This window comes from Macrotis lagotis, chromosome 3 (genome assembly GCF_037893015.1).
Source record: "Macrotis lagotis isolate mMagLag1 chromosome 3, bilby.v1.9.chrom.fasta, whole genome shotgun sequence".
NCBI classification, from domain to species: domain Eukaryota; kingdom Metazoa; phylum Chordata; class Mammalia; order Peramelemorphia; family Peramelidae; genus Macrotis; species Macrotis lagotis.
The window spans coordinates 234,775,157-234,795,636 of NC_133660.1; the positions used below are offsets into that span (position 1 = coordinate 234,775,157).

Sequence of the window (20,480 nt, forward strand, 5' to 3'; positions counted from 1 at the left end):
TCACCTGGCAGCAGGTCATTAGCATTTCCGTCTTCCTTCTCCTTCACCAACAATGCACAACATGCTAATTAGAGGTTTCTGAAAGCAAAGCAACCTGTTTTAAAATCCGACATTTTAATTTGTGGCTTTAATAGCTGTATTATAATAACTGGCTTTGGTAGGGAGAAAATGCACTTCTCATGTTGTACAAGCGAGGCAGAGTATAACAGAGGCTGACAAAATTAAAAACCTCATAATGCGACCTTTGCCGGGGATAAAAAGCTGATTCATAACAATTTCCTTTTGTTCTTTGTTTAAGCTATTACTCCAAAAGGAGCCTCCGATTAATCTAAGTAAATGCATCATTACAGTACTAATCCATGGCCTTCTGTCAGTGTCTGTTTTAATTAAATAAGAAATGCTCAGAGAAAGATATCACGCACAGGGCTGTGATTGGAGAAAGGAAGGCTGGTTGATCAAGGGAAGATTAAAAAGGGCTTTACTGTTTTGTCCATTTGCATAGCTCCAGATGCCACTGGGTTGGAGGTAGAGAGGCGAACTTACAGAAGAGTTTAACATGGCTGCTCTCTTATCGATGCAAAGTCACTGGATTTGCCAATGAAATTGGAATCATCCAATTAATCTCCTGCTAGACACTCAAAGCCCAGAGCAGCTTGTGTTTTGTCCTAGAAACCTTTTCTCAGCTTAGGGGTAAACTTGATTGAATAGAATAGAGACAGATTTTTACTAGAGAGAACTTGGGCAAACCTAGTTAGAGAGAAAGATTAATAGAATGTAAGCTGTTTGAGGGAAGGGACAGCTTCATTGTTTCTCTAATACCTAGCACACCATCTTCCTGAAATCTAGTTCGTGCTTAATAAGTTTTCTGGGAGGAGGAGGAGGAGGGTGATGATAAAGAATTTATTTTTTTGTATCCCTAACACTTAACTAAGTGAATAGCAAATAGTTTGTCCTTCATTTTCAAAGAAGATGACAACATCAGGGAAGTGATGCTATGACAAGCATGTGAATTGGATTTGACTGAGGGAGATGTTGTTCTAAATCACCAGCCTCACTTTCTCCTCTGGAGCCATCTGGGTCCAGTGGCCAAATATGAATAAGGACAACTAGAGATGGTCCTAGATTTGAGGCAATTAGGATTAAATGACTTGCTCAAGGTCATACAACTAGTAAGAGTCAAGTGTCTGAGGTTGGATTAGAACTTCTGTCCTCCTGACTCCAAGACATCAATGCTTTAGCCAGTGTACCACCTAGCTGCCCTGAATAGCAAATAGTAGGCACTTTCTAAATGCTTGCTGATTTGACCTATGATTTCTACAGTGTAACTGAAGCCTGGTATGGAAGCTCCCTCCAGTGATGCAAAACTACAGCTTCTCTATAACTTATAGTTGGAGTAATAACTAGGGCAGGGCAACTGGGACTTTTCCCCAGGGAACTGAATTTAGAGGACACTTAAAGCAGAACAATCTTTCAGCAGTCTTGAAATAATTGAACTGGCATCTAGTTAGCAAGGATAATTAGTTAAAAGAGGAAGCTACCAGATGGTGGACTGGGGTGAGCACCTCCCCTGACCTGCCGTCCTGTGTTGTCCCAGAGAGATCAATCCTTCAGCAGCCTTAAACTGGTGTCCCAGTATCTTTCTCATCCCTTCAAATTCCTTCAAAAAAAAAAAAAAAAAAGAAGAGTATTTTGTGACTCTTGCCCCAGGTGCAAAGATTCCTAGGTATAGTTCTGTTTACTTTGCTCACTGGGAGTTTAAGTGGCTTCCTATGGTCAACTGACCAGTATGTATTAGCGGCAGGTCCTGAACTCAGCTCTTCCCGATTCCAAGGCCACCCTTCTATCTCCATGTTTTTTCTTTGATCAATGATTCTGGTGCTTTTGTTCCTCTTTAAATACCAGGGAATGGGCAGTTTATGCTTTGTGGTCTGCTATTGGCACTGTCCTAAAGATTCAAGAACATAATTATTTTGAAGCAATGAGGAGAATATTTAATAAATAGAAAATGAATATGTTTGGGTAATATTACTAAAGTGAGATATACAGAAATTCATCCTCACCGTAGAGTTGCAGGATTCCCGTGGTGAAGGCTCTCTCCATACCAAGCCATTATTTGATGTAATGAAAAGAGAAAGTGTTCAACACTGAGATTGTTAATTAATTTAGGCTAACAAGATGAAGATAAATGAAGCAAAGCCCAGAGTGAATGAAGCAAGAGGTCTTATTTACAATTTAATACGTTTAAAAAAAGAGAGAGAGAGAGAAATGCAGATTTCACATTACAAAAAAAGCAAACATGCCAAGGGGGGAGGAAGGAAGAAAACAACAACCCCCCAAACTACAATCCAGCCCTAAAACCCTGCCCTGACTTTACTGAAAACATGTACTCTGGCTCCACAGAGAAGACACTTTTACAGTATGTAAACAGTGCTTTACTACTGCTGAGAATCCCACACTAGTTAACCTTTAACTTAAGCATTTTATTATTCTTGCTACAGTCTGAGGATGACAATGAGAATAATTATCTTGAACTGTTCAGGTTTCTGGTTGTTCAGGTTAACCTGAGATTCTCTGCCTGGGTTATTTAATAATCATTTTATTTCAAGCTCCTTTTACTGAAAGAGAAAAAAGCTTTGAAAAAGAAAAAAATAGCCATGTCAGTTCCCATGTTCTCAAGTCTATTTTAAATGGGCACTTCTGAAATGAACATGATTTGAACAAAGTCTTCCTCTTGGAGATGAGATTGAGCCAATCTGTCACTTCCTTATTTCCTTTCTCCCTTCCTCTCTGGTTTACCCCCCCCTCCTTCTTTCTTTCCTCCCCTTTTTTAATCCCTTTTTCCCTTCCTCCCTCCCTCTCACCTTTCCCTACTAACTTCCTTCCTTCCTTCCTTCCTTCCTTCCTTCCTTCCTTCCTTCCTTCCTTCCTTCCTTCCTTCCTTCCTTCCTTGCCCTTCCTTCCTTTCTTCTTTCCCTCCCCCCACCTTCCCTACTTCCTTCCTCCTCTTATAATCCTACTTACTGTAGACGTTGGTAACAGCTCTGGCTGGTTCTCTCTCTCTCCCTCTCTCCCTCTCTCCCTCTCTCCCTCTCTCTCCCTCTCTTCCTCTCTCCCTCTCTCTTCTCTCTCTCTCTCTCTCTCTCTCTCTCTCTCTCTCTCTCTCTCTCTCTCTCTCTCTCTCTCTCCCTCTCTCTGTCTCCCCCTTCTCTCTCTCCCTCCCTCTCTTCCCCACACATGGTATTATTGTGGTCACTCTGTTTTTATCTCAGGGGTCATGGACAAATCCATGCAACTGCTTCTAAGGATTTCAATAAAGAGGACTTTTTAAAAATCCAGACAATCGCCTTTTATGTTACTTTTAAACAAAACTACTAGTCCATCAAGAGTTTCAAAAGAAAACAATTCTGCCGAGTGCTGTGCTGGTATGGCAGTGCAGACCAATCATCATGGCACCCATTCTCTGGCCCTTTATTTTTCAAGTCCACAACAATAGGTTGTTGATTCAATGGACAAGACCAGAACAATTAAGTTCTCTGTTTAGCAGCAGAGCAGCATTTTAATGCCCTCCACTAATAATGGTCTCATTATTGTTATTCTAAGACTGGGCCTCAGGAGGAGGAATATTTGCTGGAGGTACGTCATTATTTTGCAAATTTCGATTAGCTCATCACGTTGTCTGTAGTGTGAAAATCGTAGCTAATTAGGGCAGCCAGTTAGGCGACCAGCTTTTGAGCTTATGAGTTAAAAGGTAGCACACTTGATGGGCCAGCGATGTGAAAAAGGTGGTAAAAAGGAGGATTAGAGCAGTTGCCTTAGTAACTCCAACTTCCATCTGTGAGGGAACAATAGACTTGTGTTTCTCCCCCACCTTGGTGTAAAAATTGGTTTTGTTTTGAAAGGACAGAGTCCTTTTTATGACAGTCTGGAATCCAGCCCAATAGAGTGTAGTTTTAGTTGTTAGGAGAGACCATTGGGGAGAGAAGAGATGAAAGGTCACGGTGAGCTCCAAGGACGGGAAAGTTGTTGTCTCCTGGAACAATAGTTGATTGTTTTCTCCTATTATTCCTAGCCAGCCCCTAAGTCAGGTGATGGAACAAATACCTACGGTGTAGTCAGGTGAAACAGGATGGGGGTGGGGCAGGCACAGGGAGAAAGAAAGAAAGAAAGAAAGAAAGAAAGAAAGAAAGAAAGAAAGAAAGAAAGAAAGAGGAAGAAAGAGGAACCAGAGGAATTGTACTTTGGCCATTTGCTTTTGTTAAACAAAAGTGATTGTTCTATTAATTTTCCGACTGACTTCCCTTGGAGGAAGATGCCCAGGAGAGCTGCCCCCACTCCCCCCCCCCCCAGCACTCCATCCCACCACTCCAGAGTGCTATGGATGGTCCTCTCTCCGTGGGCCATCGCATCTCTGGGAAGCACTCCAATGTGTTAGAAAAATGTGATTTAAGCTTTCTTCCTGAACTCCCTGGAGGACCAGCTATGGGATACTTAACAATAAATTCAGTTGTTGTAGCTTTCTCACATTATTGGTGTTCTTAAAAGGTTTTCCTTCAAATGCACACTGAATAAAATGAATGATAAATATGAAAGAAATTTGCTCCACCACTCTACAGGGTTTTATCATAAATTCTAGGCTCCTATTATGGAAAGTTTACAGGAAACAGTTTAGATGTTGCTGCAGAGACCTTTACTAGCAGCCATTTTTCCCCTTATAAAGAACTCTCCTTGTGGAGATGATAATTTCATCCTTCTAAGAGGTGCTGCCTTGTGGCTGTTGTTGTTTTCCTAAAGTGAAAGGGAGTTAGGGATGAAAGGTTGGATTGAGCTGGTCATTTCAGAGATACCCTCCAAAACAAAGCATCTGGCTTTGAGTACTTTCATTTTTAAAAGTCTCTTCCTGTTCCCCTCCCCCCCCTCCCAACCCTAGGAAGCTTCAATCTTTTGATGGTTATTTGCAGAAGCCTTAGGGAAATGGAGGTAGATTGCTTGTGAGCTTCCTCCTCTTTAGGCTGGTAGGGATGTTTAATCTGATAAGCAGGTCAATTTTTATTCTTTCTCCTTTCCCTAGAATTCCCCAAAGAGATTCATTGTCATTAGAATTAAGATTTGTCTGGGAGTCTTCCCAGATTTATTTATTTTTATTTTTTGATCTTTCCTTTTTGGAGTTAATGGTATTAATTTACTTTTTCTTTCCATCTTTCCTTAGAACTATAGTTCTCCTTTATCTGAACAACTTTCTTAATGACTGTCTCAAGCAGATCTAATCAAAATGGCATAGAACTTTAAAGCTAGAATGAACTGTGAGGTTCATGGAGTCCAATCCCTGCCATGGTCTCTATGACTCCAGTGTTGGTCATACTAGTCAACTAGTGTGAGTCATAGCTATCTTACTCCTCACTCCTTTTCCAGTGCCCTTTTGTTGCTTGAATATAAAATTAGGCATTGAATTATGAGTGAGAACTTTGACCTCTTTCCCAGGTTCTCTTCTAATGGTTTAAGGGAGATAGGCAGAGCATTCACTAGCACTTTTTGTGTTGGGACAAGCAGCACAAAATGACAGAAAGTGCTTGGAGTAAGGCAAACTGCCAAAATCCATTTTTAGAGATCAATTGATACAGGAAGGAGGATACCATGGTATATTGCCCTGTGGTGGAGAGATAGTCCCTTGTGAGCAGGATTGGACGGGGCACAGTTTTGGAGTAGTTTCATGAATAAGGAGGAAACCATCAGATAACTATCTACTTTAAAAATTCATTATTCTTTGATTTTTTTCCAATTACATGTAAAGATAATTTTCAAAATTCAATTTTTTGGTAAGATTTTGAGTTATATATTTTTCTCCCTCCCTCCCTCCCTTCCCCCATTCCCAGGATGGCAAGTGATATGATATGGATTATACCTGTATAAACATTTAAATAGTCTTGCTAATACTAAGATGAATTATCTACTATTACTGACACTGTAAGTTCCATCATTACCTGCTAGATATTGGTGTCCAGGAGCAAAGATCTGGTCTACCCTATCCTTGGGACAACTTTGGAAATGGGATGGGAAAATGAATATTTAAGTAACTTACTGAGGATAGAAACCAGAATACAGATTTTAACTACAATTATTTCTGATTAAACAGATTTACTATGAAATAAATAAATATCTTTATCAATTGGGACATATGTAGTTTAGAGAAATAGTTAAGATTTGATACCAAAAGCTCTTGGTATGGCTTGAAATAATACACTGAGGTAGGACGATCACTGAATTTCCAGGCTAAAGACCTGGATTTGAGTACAATTATGATTTTATCTCTATCAGACTTTCAGCAAGTTACTTGACCTTTTCTCTTGTTTCCTTATTTTTAAAGTGAGCATAATAAGACTTGCACTACTTAACCCACAAGATTTTTGTAAGGAACAAGTGTGATTTTATATATACATATATATATATATATATATACACATATATAATGTGTATGTGCATGCATATGTACACATATATATATAATGAGCATAATAGGAAATAATATAAACATATTACTAGTAATAGAAATATGTATTATTAATAATAATTTTATTTTAGTTCTAAGTTTTCCAGTACATAAAATGGAACATTTATTTCATTAGATGGTGTGATAAATACTAGTAGTAGGAGTGAAGGTTTCATGTGTATATGGTATTATGATATTGTAAGGTTGTGATTTTCTGTTTAGAAACCATAAACTGCAACATTTGTAAATGAGATTTATACTTCCTAAGTTCAAAGAAATATTTGATTGATACCTTTAAAAAATTTAAATTAACTTTTAAGTGTGTATTGAACTCAGAAATAATTTTTTAAAAAGTCAGTCTCATTTTTAAAAACCTTTTTACTATTTTAAAAGTCCTGACTCAAGGGGGTGAGGAGGAGGTTGGTGTCACTCTACTTTGTTTCCTGGTTGTCCCATTTATTAATTTCTGCATAATGCCCAGGGTGTATCCTTAGATTTCAGAAGGAAATTTCGGAATAGTTCTACATGCTAGGTGATAAATCTCCAACCTCTTGCTCCTAAAATCTAGAGCTTGGGGAGGGAGATTGGAGTCAAGAGTCCAGTCAAGTTCCAAGTTCAGCCCAGGGAAAAGGGTTTCTTAGGGTACTAAGGAATTTCCAAGGCTAGCTAGGCAGTTTCAGCCTTCTAAGTTCATCCCCCTTTTAAGGTAGAAATGTACCTCATCCAGTCACATACAGATAAGGGTCCTATTCTGAAAATGTCCATGGTAGAACAGTGTTCCACAATATGTTGTTTACCTGTTTGTGCCTTCCATATCTGACTTTAAGGAATAAGAACCAATTCTTTTACCTTTCACTAGCTTTCTTTCTTTTTCCTTTATGATTAGAGAACAATAAGTCAGTCTTGTATATAAGAGGCATTTATAGGGATAGAGATAGGACTAGAGACCAGACCTGTAATTTCACTGACACAGGGAACTCCTAACTGAGGAAAATCCCTCTATCAGGTTGGCACCCTTTCTACAATTTATAATCTTAGAGGGTTGTCTAAAACAAACACTTCTGAGGGTGCCTGAACCAGATTCAATTGTAGTTCCTATCTAATTTTAATGTGTTGATAAATTAATAAAAAAGAAATCTACAAACAAATGTGGTTTTCTAAGTCAACATGAAGTCTGTAGGGATCCTTTTGTAAGATTTGATAACTCCTATTTTATAGTTGAGCTTGGCACCCAGAAGGAAGTGACTTGCCTAGGGTCACACAGTCAATAGGCATCAGAGCCAAAACCTTATATCCTTGGTCTTCCTGACTTCACAGAAGATTTTCTATGCTCTGTGTTATGTTACCTTTTTATAAAATAATAATAATATTGATTAAAAATATGCAATGATGATGGTACTAAGTTTTTATTTGCATACTTTTGTAGTTTTCAAAGGGCTTTCATACAGTTTTAGATCTGCCAAGCATGATCTAGAGCAAGTGAGTTACCACTCCAGTCCTCCATTTATTTATTAATGCCTAATGACAGGGTTAGCCAAGATGATTTTTTAATGGCCCTTCTAAATGTACAGTTTTAAGATTTTTTTTATGATTTTTTTGAAATCGTGTGTGAGGTCCATTTTATAAATGAGAAAACTGAGACCTCAGAGATGTAACACTAAGATAAAAATCAGATTCTCTACTCCATTGATCCCCCCCCCTTCATTTTACTTTTCTCTCTTCTATGTAATTACCATCCTTCTGAGTTCTTCCTGATGGGGAGCAGGTGGGATAAGAGAGGAACTAAAATTTTCAGACTGTTATTTTGATCCTACCTTGTCTGTTCCCTTGACTCTTATCAGAACATCTTGCTTAGATTCTAGAGTCCTTCATATATATATAGACATATATATGTACACATATATGTACATATATATGTATATATTTTTTTTTCTTGCTTCTGCTTTCATTGACTTCTGTCGGCTGCCAAGCAGGTGCATTGCCATGCCTGCTTGATAGGGAATTAACCTTCCAGTAGAGTACTCAAAAGAGTAGAGGAAGTGGGGGGGGGAGAGGGAAGGAGAGAAAGATAGAAAGGAGAGGAGGGAGAAAAAGAGAGAGGGGTAAGGAGAGGAAGAGAGGGAAAGGGAAGGGGAGAGGGAGATGGAAAAGGAGAAAGGAAAGGGAAAGGGAGAGGGAAAGAAAAGGGAGAGGGGGGAAGGAGAGAATGAGAAAAAAGGGAAAGGCAAAGGGAGAAAGAGGGAGGCAAAAACTAGGAGAGAGAGGGGGAGAGAGAGGGAGAAAGAGGGAAAGGAAATGAGGGAGAAAGAGTTTTCCAAATATATCTCTTGTGCTCTGACCTTGAATCACATTTATTGGGCATCTAGGGGAGCAGGAATGTGGGGCTTGAATGAACATCTGCTATTGTGAGCCTGGGATATTTTTTTCTTAATATATCTAAAAGAGTAATAGTTTAAGAGAATAGGTACCAGGGTGCCAACCCCAACTTTCCTGTTTGATGGCTATAACCTTGAAGAAATCATTTGACTAATCCCTTCAGTTTTTACCAGCTATAAAATCAGAGAGAGTGAGATTTGAGGATTTTTGAGTTCCTTTCCAATTATAATGAACTTTATTAGGAGAAACATCTAGGAAATTGACCTTATAATAAAATTTACAATATCAGAAATTCTTTGTATTTCTTATTTATATATTTTGCATTTTCTTCCTTCATATATTATTTCCAGGCACTCTCTCCTTTCCCTCTTCTCCTCTCATTCTATTACATAAAATATAATCTTGAACACAGAAATTAGTGTTGAGGTTTGTGTGTGTGTGTGTGTGTGTGTGTGTGTGTATGTGTGTGTGGGGTGTCTTTGTATTCTCAGCACCTAGTAGAGAGACTGAGACATAGTAGATATTTAATATATGTTTGTTAAATGATTAATTAAAAGACCTACATTTCCTATAGAAATATAAAGAATATTATTCATTTTCATATATATTAATATGGCTTTTGTGTAGACCATTTAAATTGGACTTTCTTAATGAATACTATCTCCCTTTCTTTATTTCAAGAAACAGAAGTTCTTTAACCTGACATTTAATGCCCTTCATAATATGACACCAATCTTTGTACTCTTATTTCTTATCATTACCATCTATGACTTCTGTCTTACAGCCAGACTGGACTCTTCACTATTTCTGGATATCGTCCTGTATCTTCTTTCCTCCTTCCTTGCCTGCCTTGCCTCCTAGTGCATTCATACAATTCATCCTCTTTGCCCATAACACCCTCCCTCATCTACCCTGTTGAAGCCTTCTTCCTTCAATGGGCAGCTAAGGTGCCAACCCCTCCAGGAAACTGATTCCTTTCCTTGATCCCTTAGTGAGCTCTTTCCCCCGTCCAGTTTATTTCATCCTGATAATTTTTCTTCTTTCCTCTAATAGTCTACCTCATGCCATATTTGTCTATGTAACCATTGTGTCATTGCCATAGGTGGGTCACCTAACTACCTAACTAGAATCAGCTATTTTTCTATTTCAGCATTTAGCTTAGTTCCTTAGTAGTACATAGTAGTTGATTAATAAATGCTTTTAAAATTAAATTGAGTGCATATCACATATAAGAAGACATTTCTTTGAATTTGCTAAAAATAAATTTATCTGCCCAAGTTAAGCTGACTACAGCATTGCTAAGGGTTAACCAGAAGAGAATTACAAATGAACTATCTAGAAAGTTGATTATTAATCCAGCAAGAGAAGAAATATCCTTCTACTTAACAAGAAGGAGTATCTGAATTGCTGATAATATTGTTCAAGCAGTCGGGGTGGAATGGCAGAGACAGGTAAGTTAAACAGAACTCAAAATTTAGGGATTTTCCCCCCAGTTTTTCAAGAGGAAAATGTCAGTAAATTTTCAAGAATTAACCCCAAGAGCAATTTACAAGCTGCTGTCCATAACAAATCTTCTAAGTTCCAAATTATGCTTGTTAATGAAATCCCTATGTACGCCATTTATCGGTGGGAGAAATTGGAGAGTATTTACATGAGCAGATATTATATTTAATTGTGGAATATTTATAAAAATCCATGATTAGATTTGTGATTAAGAACAAGGAAGTGAAACATGGAGGAATGATTACTTACATAGTCGAGTTCAAGCCTCTGTAATATCAACTGAGGAATCCTGGGTGGCAATAATATTATGTCCCAGCCTTCTCCTTGGCTGAGAAAGTTCTGGATGATAAAGAATCCTAGTGTCATTTGAAATTTAATATTGCTGCTCATGGAGACGGGTGGAGGGGATGACATTTGGGGGGTGCCAGTGTTTATTATGTTGTAATTTACCTTTCCAAAGACTGTTTTTTATAGATTTTAAAATGGAAGGAGAAAAGCAGAAAAGTCTCATGATCTATGTAAAAAGAAAACAAAGTGAGAACAGTATGATTTGGGGGTATGTGCTTTTCAAAGATATTTTTCTCCTGGTGCAGAGGAAATGTGGGTGACAATCCTGTCAGAGAGAATGTTTTCCTGATTACTCAATATTGCCAGAGAGCTCCCTGCTAAACACAATCTGAAACAGCCTGTTTAGCAACACTACAGTTTTCTCTGTCTGGAGTTTGAAGGTGGACTGGAGAAAGAGAGGAGGATTTGGGGAAGGGACTCGACCTACTAAACTTGTCCTCTGAAAACATTTACAATAGAGAAGAGGAATTTTGCTTTTCTTAAAAGCTATTTCTATAGTGCAATAAGGACTTTGAACATAGCTTTTGTTATTTTAATGTCTAAACTAGTACAGAAGAATGGGATGTGGGCTGATTCAAGCTTACATCTGTGCCATACACACATATCTAGTCTTGCATGTAGACTGGTATGGATATATGTGAGATTTGGGGTTCATGCATATGTGCACATTTATATAAATGTCATACACACTTATTTTACATATTTGTTATATGTATATTATATGGACACAGATATACATATGCATGTGCTTATATCTGTGTGGAGTTTATATCTTTTACAGCAGTAACATAGTTGCACATATATATATATATATATATAGTAGGTACATATGTACATATATGTAGCAGAAATGTATGGATTTCTGTTACAGACATATATGTAGCAGAAATGTATGGATTTCTGTTACAGAAATTTCCTCTAATTTTTATACCAAAGGATAACTCCTGGTATTTGAGACCAAGAAGCAATAGCAGACAATGGCAGGATGTTTCTGTGATAAAGCCACAGACACAAATGTTACAACCCCTGACCCTGAACAAATAAAGAAGTCAATAATCCAGAGGCGGGTCAAATCAGAGAAGAGATATCCAAGTCCTTGGTAATTGGTGATTACCTATGTCTTTCACAGGCACCTTTTGTTGTTGTTCAGTCCTTTTTTAATTTTGTCTGACTCTTTGTAAGCCCAATTGAGGTTTTCTAGGCAAAAATACTAGAAAAGTTTACCATTTCTTTCTCTAGTTTATTTTATAGAGGAGGAAACTGAAGTGAACAGGATTAAATAACTTGTCCAGGGTCATCTGAGTGGCTGAGGCCAGATTTGAACTAAGGAAGAAAGTATCTTCCTGACTCCAAACTGTGTTCTGTCCACTGTGCCACCTAGCTGCTCTATTACCACCTTAGAAAATTGAAAAAGCTTAATATAATTAGGGACGAATAAGGAAAACAGAAATCTTGCCAGATCATGGTTCTTTCCATTCCTTGAAATGTTTTAATCAATATGTTCCTAGTATGTACTTAATACTATGTTAGGAGCATTGGAGGTACAAAGAAACATTAAATCATGACTCCCTGACTTTAATTCAAGTGCTTGCATGCTGTTTGGGTGGATAGGATGATACAGTAAGCCCAGAATAAGAGCCTAGGTTTGTTCTTGGAGTCCCAAGGCTCAAGGCCAAGTTTGACAAATTACTAAATCAGTCAAGTCCCCAAAACCCTCTGGGCCTCAGTATACTAAAAGGAATGTGTTAGAATAATCTCTCATTGGATTTAAAATTGGTAGTTCAAGTCTCTCATTTGACATATAAGGAAATGGCAGTCTAGAGAGGTTATCATTGACTTGTTCAAGGCTACAGAGCTGGTGAGTGGAAGATTCAGGACTTTTGACTCCAAATCCAGTACACTGTTCATTGCATCTCATAGCTTCAGGTCATATCTCTACAGTCCCTTGAAGTTTTTAGTTACACAGTTTATTAGTCTGTGAATGCACACAAAAGAAATAAATAATAGCACAAGATAGTATGCTCTTTTTGTGAGTGTTATTCATAAGAGACACTCTTTAAATATTTGCTGAATGAATGAACGAATGAATTAATTGTATGGTATAATATTTACCTCTTACAGGCAAAAGAGAGGAGGGAGAGTCACAGAAGGTTTTTTTGGTTGGATCTTGACCAGTGAAGGAAATGGGGCTTGACCTGGATGGTGAAGAATGAGTAGGTTTGAAAGAGTAGAGATGAGCAAAGAGATGTTTCTGAAACACAATTCCAGAAGAGACCATCTAGACCTATCCCTTCATTTGACAGAACAAAGACTTTAGGCCTACTGTGTAGAAGTAACTTATTTAAGATCACACAGGTTGAAGAAAAGCATTAGCAGAGAGACAGAGACAAGAACAAGTCATCAGGACCTGGAGGGTCCAGAACACAAGGACCAGTCCAACCTCAGAATTTCTGTAGGCCTATATTCCAGAATTATGGAGTTAATTGACTTTTGTCTTTAACTCTGACTTATTTGACTTTGAATATTTCTCTTTAAAAGCATTATTTATATATATTTTTAAATATCATTTTCATTTTCCAATGCATCTCTTCCACCTAGAGAGAATTCTCTTTACACTTATCTGAATTCTTCATATTCATTGATTCTATGGAATAGTAATAGAATGACATTCTGTTTATGTGCCTTAATGTTTGCTTATTCCTCAATATCATCTACTTTGTTTCTCTTTCCTTTCTACTTCACATAAGGGTTGCTGGAAATATTTTGATGTAAAGGGAACCTCACCCAGCCTCCCCAACCCTCATCCCCTTCACCCATATTTTTCCTTCCTTAGTGCATATGCCTGTCTTTGGGTAAAGGAAATTGATATTTTAGTCTCTTTCTTAACCTAGTCCAATTCAGTGCTCCATCAACAGTGAATTCACATGCCTATCTGCTCATTTTAACTCCTCTAATACTGACCATTCTCATTTTTTGATCCTCTTGGCTGATTTTCTAGTTGTGAGATTTAACCTTGGAATCATTTTGATTAATAATTCTCTTAATAGTAATGATTTGGTGTAATATTTCCTATAACTCTTAATGGTTTGCAATTCTTCTTTGCAAATCTTTTTGTTCATTTTCTTTGATCACTTAGGGTTTAGATAATTCTTTTGTAATTGTGGAGAAACTAATAGAGAGGAAGCAAAATAGAACATACTCTTTAGAAGATTATAAAGTTCTGTGTTCATAGCTTATACAAACCTGGGGGGTGGAGTGGGGCAGGAGCAGAAAGAATTCAGTCCTTGTTCTGAATTGAGAACTTCATTTTTAACAATGGTCCTTCCTCCATTTCATAGTAATCTTTATATCTCTATAACATTTGAAGGTTTGAAGATTAAGTTCCTACCAGTAGTCCTGTGAGGCAGTATTATTATTTTCATTTTGTAGAGGTGAAAACTGAGGCTATTTGGGGACATTTGAGTGATTGCCCATGTTCACCCAGCTGGAAAGTGGATCTTGCATCTGCTGACTCCCTATCTCCTGACTCCAGTTCCAATGTTCTTTCTATAATACTGTGCTGCTGAGTATGGTGGAAAGAGGCATTTCCCAGTCTCACTAGGGACTCAGAGGATTTTGGAGAGAAGGGTAGAAATTGACTTTCACATCTGATTTTATTAACTTCACTAAGTAACCCCAGTAGATAATAGCCCCAAAGATGAAAATGTGATGCATTCTCTTAATTTAAAGGGAGGTGGGCCAAGTATTATTGTTGAGGAATGGCAAGAACCAAATGAAAGATTTTTATGATGGGGGGAAAAAGTGATGAGTAAGAGGAGGGTATGACTAGGAAGGAGGATGCTTCCTTCCAGTAGGAACTGAGAAAGACAAAATAACATGAGACACAAAATGGTGGCAATTTGAGAAGATGCCTGAAGTTTTTCTAATTTTTGAGGCATAAGGGAATTTTTTACTTGGGTTATCAAAACTCTCCCTGGCAGTTGCAATTGCAACTCATCTTGAGAAATTAGACTGAAATAGGGCTGTGTTTGTGTGTGTATGTGTGTGTGTATGTGTGTTTCTGTGTCTGTGTCTGTGTCTGTGTGTCTGTGTGTGTTTTTAGTGAAGGAGGAGGGAATAAATGTGAATTTAATAAAAAATATTTGTTTTGGTAGATGGTGGATTTGTAATCTGTCTCTGATGGTAGTAAAGAATTGCAAGATTACTGATAGTAGATTATCTATTTGTCATGCTTTATACTTTTAAAAACATTTTCTCATGTATTAACTCTCTTGATCTTCCTACTGACTGTGTTGGGTAGATAAAACAACTTATTATATCCCTGTTTTGCTGCAAAAAAAGATTCAGATAGTAGAGAAGTTATATGACTTCACCAGGATTATATAGCAAATTCACGTTATGGTCTCTTCATCTACAGTGCAGAGCTCTTTTCATTAGACACATTAAGTCCAGCATGTTTATGTACTTATTTAAAATAACATACATGTACAGATGCACAAACACACACATGCACATAGAGTTAGACTGGTGCTCACAATGAGATAAGTTCTTAAGACTGGTATAATGCAACTTAGGCAGATGGTCTTTACTTAGAGGAGGAGAATAGATGGTTGTAAAAGTAAAAGTTAAAAAGTTAAAGTACTTAAAGAAAAAAGTTAAAGTAAAAAATATGATTTAAAGGTCAGCCACTAGTCTAATCTGTTATTTTTTCCCTGAATTTTACTTACTGGTACAAATTAATATTTAAAATATTTTTATTTCTTTGGCTGTCCTTATGTCCCTAAAGATACAAAGGTAAAAACACAAAACGATTTGTGTCTGAAAGGGTTAAATAATTGCATGTAGTTAACAGAAACACATTTGAAGCCCATTTAACACCTATTACAAGTTTCGGCTTATTGGCTACAGTTTAATGGGCCAAGTACTAGCTTCATTTCTTAAGAGGCCAAGACTAAGGAGAAACAGGTGTGTGCTTAAATAGAAAGAAAGAAATACCATAAACTAGTGTAAATGAACTGTAACTCAAATAAAAACTCTGCTAAAAGTAAAGGGTGCTGAGTGGAGACCTAAGCCATCAGGGAGAAGACCCCATTTATAAGGTCTAACTAGCAGCCCTAGTGTGGCTCAGTCTACCTGGTTGCCGGGGAATGGGAATAGAAGTGGGGTTTGGGATGTGGGGGTTTGTATGCAGGCTGCAAACATCCAAATCCTGCTTGTTGGAGGGGCCTTCTTTTGTTACATATGGGTTTGATGAGATGCATGGAGGGACTTGGGTTGGATGGAACTGAGTTAATTAGTTGAAACAGAGCCATAGGAGGATTTTTCTTGTGGAAATAGCTGTTTTCACCTGGCTAAAGATAAATACCACTTTCTTTCTACCTTAAGAAGAAGACCATAGTACAGAAACATCCTGCCTCTTCCTTATCTTGACCAGAATGCAGAACTTCCACTTAGTGGAAGCAATTGGGTATAGTTAGCCCATGATTATTAATGGGTCTATGTTTAGATTTGAGGGAGTCAGTGAGTTTGGATGGGGAAAAAAAAATCATACCTTTATTTCTAGTTTCCTTTATAATCCAATATATTTAATTCTTAGTAAGCTTTAACAGACTGCCAAAGCTGACCATGACACAAATAAGGTTAAAACTTCAGTTTAGACTATGGAAGAAAAGATTTGGAGTAGGTGAGAGGTAGGAGAGTCATTTTCAAATATCTGAAAGCAGATGGAGGTTTAATTTGTATGACTCCAGAGGGCAAAATTAAGACCAGTGGGTAGAAGCTGCAGCAGGGCACATAAGAAGAGAATGGATTTGAGTGGATAGAGCCCTGAATACAAACATGAGCTTTTCTGTTTTTGTCTAATTTAGGTTATTATTTTTTAAAAAATAAAATACAATGCATTCTTTTGAGAACTAAACTTTTCATTGAAAAATCTAATCGCACATATAAAACCCATTTACAGTAAAAATATACTTTAACATAAAGTCATAATGATTTATAGTTGCTTCAAAGAGTTGAAGTGTCCTAAAGAAGCAAAAGTAGAAACAGGAACAAAGAGGACTCTTAAAATTGTTGTCTAAATGGACACATACCTGTTATTACTCAGTATAACTTTTTCCTTTTTCCCTACTACAACTCACCAGTGGGCAACCCAACTAGTACAACCACTAACATCACAACGATCATTTGAAGGGGCAGTGGGGAGACATGAATCCTAACCCAGTCGCTGAGCACTGTGAACACTGTAGGAAGACATACCATCCACTGAACCTAAATGAACCCCTAGTTCCCACCAAGTGTTAGACACCCACAGTCAGCTAGAAGCTGACCAATCCTCTCCCCTGCTGTTGCTTCCCAGAGCCCTCAGAGTTTTGTTTTCTGCCACATTAGTTTCCCTACTAGAACATATATATATATATATATACAGTTATGAGCTGAACCTTCATTTATGTGTTGTCTTCTCCAATTAGAGTGTGAACTCCATGAGAGCATAGATGCTCTCATTTTTATTTGTATCCTCAGTGAACTTGGCACATAATAAATGCCTTTCCATTCCATTTTGATTATTTCTTTAGAAAGCTCAGATTTGCCATTCTTAAATGATAGCCTAGTATTCTATTATACTGAGCACAGTATCTAAGAACAGGAAGGTACCTTAGAGGAATCTTGTCCCACCTATACTTGACTAAGAATTCCTCTTATAACCCCCAACAAGTGATCATCCAGCTCACAAGCTCTCAGGTAGGGAAATTCTTCCTTGCCAAATTCAGCTATTTTTACTTTTATCTAGCTCTAATGATCAGACAACTTTTCCTTATACTGGATCAAAGTCATCATGATTGCATCTTGTACATTGTTTCTAGTTCTGCTCTTGGGCTAATTAAAACAAGACATAAGACCACCATAAAATAGATTTAGAGCTGGAAGTTCATCTGGTTCACTCTCCTCTTTTTGTAAATGAGGAAATTCAGTCCTAGTGAAGTTAAGTGACTTGTCCATTGTCACAAAGGGAGAAAAACTAGGATTTTAACCCAGAGTTTTATTCTAAATCTAGCCCTTTTTTTGCTTTATCATAATATCACCCAGGGGAAGGGCCTAATCCCTCTTCTAAAAATAGTTATCATCCCCCCCCAAGACTTCTTTAGATTAAACGTAACCTTGCCTTCTTGTATAACATCTTCTCCAGCCTTCTCACCACACTTTTTTCAAGAAAATTTAACTCATCCATGACCAGGGCAGAAATTTATTACTATGTTGTTCTGGGGGGAAAAAGATTATTTTCTTAATTAATATAGTACCTGGCGTGTGGTAAGCACTTAAAACTTGTTGATTTTCCACTATAACTTGCAAGTAGCAAGAAAAGAATATTGGATTTGGAGTTAGAGAACCTAGGGTTGAATACAACTCTATCACTTGCTGATCTATTTGACCTTGGCCAAATCATTTCATTTCTCCATGTTTCAGTTTATTGTTCTAAAATATGAGGGGGTTGGATTCAGTGATCATTATTTTTTTTTCCTTCCTACTTATAATCTGATCTGTGATCCTATGAAGACCAGCAATGAATTTTTTTTGACTGCCAAGTGATGACTGACATGAGTCATTGGCTCATCTTGAGCTTGTAATCCACTAAAATCCAAGATTTTATGGATTAGGCTGTCATGAAGCTACACCTCCTCCATTCTCTATTTGTGAAGTCAATTTTTGGAACCAAAGTATATGTCTATATTGATTTGATTTTCTTAAATTTGATTAATCCTTCTAGACTATTGAGATCTTTCTGGGGGAGCCTGATTCTGTCATATAGCATGTAAGCATCCCTTAAAGTTTTATGTAATTTGCATACTTTACAAGCATTTGCTATGCCTTTATCCAGCTCAGTGATAAAAATCTTGACCAGCACAGGGCCAAATGTTGATTTCTGGGTCACTATTCTTGAAACTTTCTTCTCATTCTGAATCCTACTTATCCTTTCTATGATCCCTTTTAGATCTGTTCTATCAAGATCTAGGGTACATTAAAGATTTTAACCTGACTTTCCTTCTCTTCTCCAATGTGAATACTGTGATAGACTATTCATACCTCCAAAATTACACTTATTAATTGTGCAGTAACTAGTTCACCAAACCCAGAGACAAAGTTTCCTTTGTTGCTTCCTCCATGTTTGAAAGGCTAAAGTTATAATTAATACAAGTCAGGAAAAAATGGTCATACGTTTTAAAGCTGGAAAGGACCTTAAAAGTTATTGAATTAATCCCTTCATTTTAAAGCTTAGAAAATAGAAGTTCATCCTTTCACTGACTTGACTTAAGGTTATATAGTTAATAAGTGTCTAAGACAGATTTTGAACTCAGGTCTTCCTGATTCCAAGTCTAGCACTTTATTCATAATTTCATTTTGCCTCCCTATTAAGGGGCAGTTAGATGGCACAGTGAATAGAGTGCTGAATTTGAAGCCAGGAAGATCCGATTTCAAAAAACCTGTCTTTGACACTTATAAACTATGTGATCTTGGTTTAGGATACTTAACTAGTCTTAGCCTCAATTTTTCTCATCTGTAAATGGGGATAATAATAGAATGTATTTTATAGTTTTGAAGATCAAGTGATCTTTATAAACCTTCGAACCCAATATAAATGTAACTATTAAGTTGCATTAATGCTGGTCTATAAATATAAATTATGGAACACTAAGAACTCTGAAGAATAAAAAGGAGTATCATTCAAAGGGCAATGAAGAGGAGGTGCATAGTGGATATGAACAGGCTCTAATGTAAGAACTAAATGATGAAGGAAAACTGTGGTAAAGAGGTCATTATGATGTGTGTGATTAAAAAAGGAGATGGACTGGTCACATGGAAAGAAGGAAGTATAGCTAGTAGACAGCTTATCTATCCTGGTGTTATCAAGAGAAGATGAGGAAGACTTGGAGAATGTTAGCTAGATTTCCATAAGAGAACTTAATGGGAGACCATGAATAAGATAAACAGAATGAGCAAAGATGGGTTTGTAATCTTTGTTGTAATCTTTGTCCCTGGAGAGAGCATCCCTATTGAAGGGATCACAAACCGTTTTGGTTATTTAGGAAAAAGACACAAATTTATCAGCCACTTTGCTTTTGACAGAGAAAGAGTGCCAGCAGATAGCCAGAAGTTTGATCCCTAGTCATTGAAATAAAGTTGTTCTGTGCTAAGTTTATAAATAGTTTCCTGAATGTGTCATCTCAAATTTTCATCTTTTCTGGTGGTCTGTAGTAGACCTTTACAACAGTATACCTTCTGCTTCTGCCTATGTTGTATATCAACCAAATGTTCTCTACCCTGTTTCTTCTCCTAGCTCTTGGTGTGGTGGCATATAAAATGGGGTCATGTAGTCTCTTTCATGACACAAATGCTGCTGTTTTAGAATGAACATCAGTGTAGATGGACAGTCACATCCAGCCCTGATGTTTTTTGGGTTCAGAGTCTGCCCTTCTTGGACCCTTTGTCGACAAAGTCAGATTTGCGGTTTAGGAAGTTATCTTTCCATGGATTGTAACAAAACTATATTCCAGAGATAATTGCTAACCAATTGTGAACATGATTACTTATTTCTATATAAGTACTGTGAAAATAGTACTTATTAAAAAAAAAGCCACCTTTTAGAGTCCCTTTCCTTTGTGCCAACTGATAATTCTCCTTGGCTTAGCTTATAACAACAAAGTCCTTTTACTAACTTAGGCTCTTGGCCTAGTATATTTTCTTAATAAGCCCTTCCCCTTTTATCTATTCC

General features: G+C 37.3%; 1 protein-coding gene across 5 annotated transcripts in view; it reads left to right on the forward strand.

Moving 5' to 3' along the window:
- SOX6 (SRY-box transcription factor 6) overlaps positions 1 to 20,480 on the forward strand; it is a 640,189-nt gene that overhangs the window by 206,253 nt on the left and 413,456 nt on the right. Inside the window, exon 1 of one of the 5 annotated variants that reach the window (XM_074230210.1) lies at positions 9,387 to 10,311. The exons of the other annotated variants lie outside the window; for them this stretch is intronic. The gene's annotated coding sequence lies outside the window, so the exon portion shown is untranslated. Of the gene's footprint in view, positions 1 to 9,386; positions 10,312 to 20,480 lie in introns of those variants that run through there. 5 annotated transcript variants of the gene reach the window in all.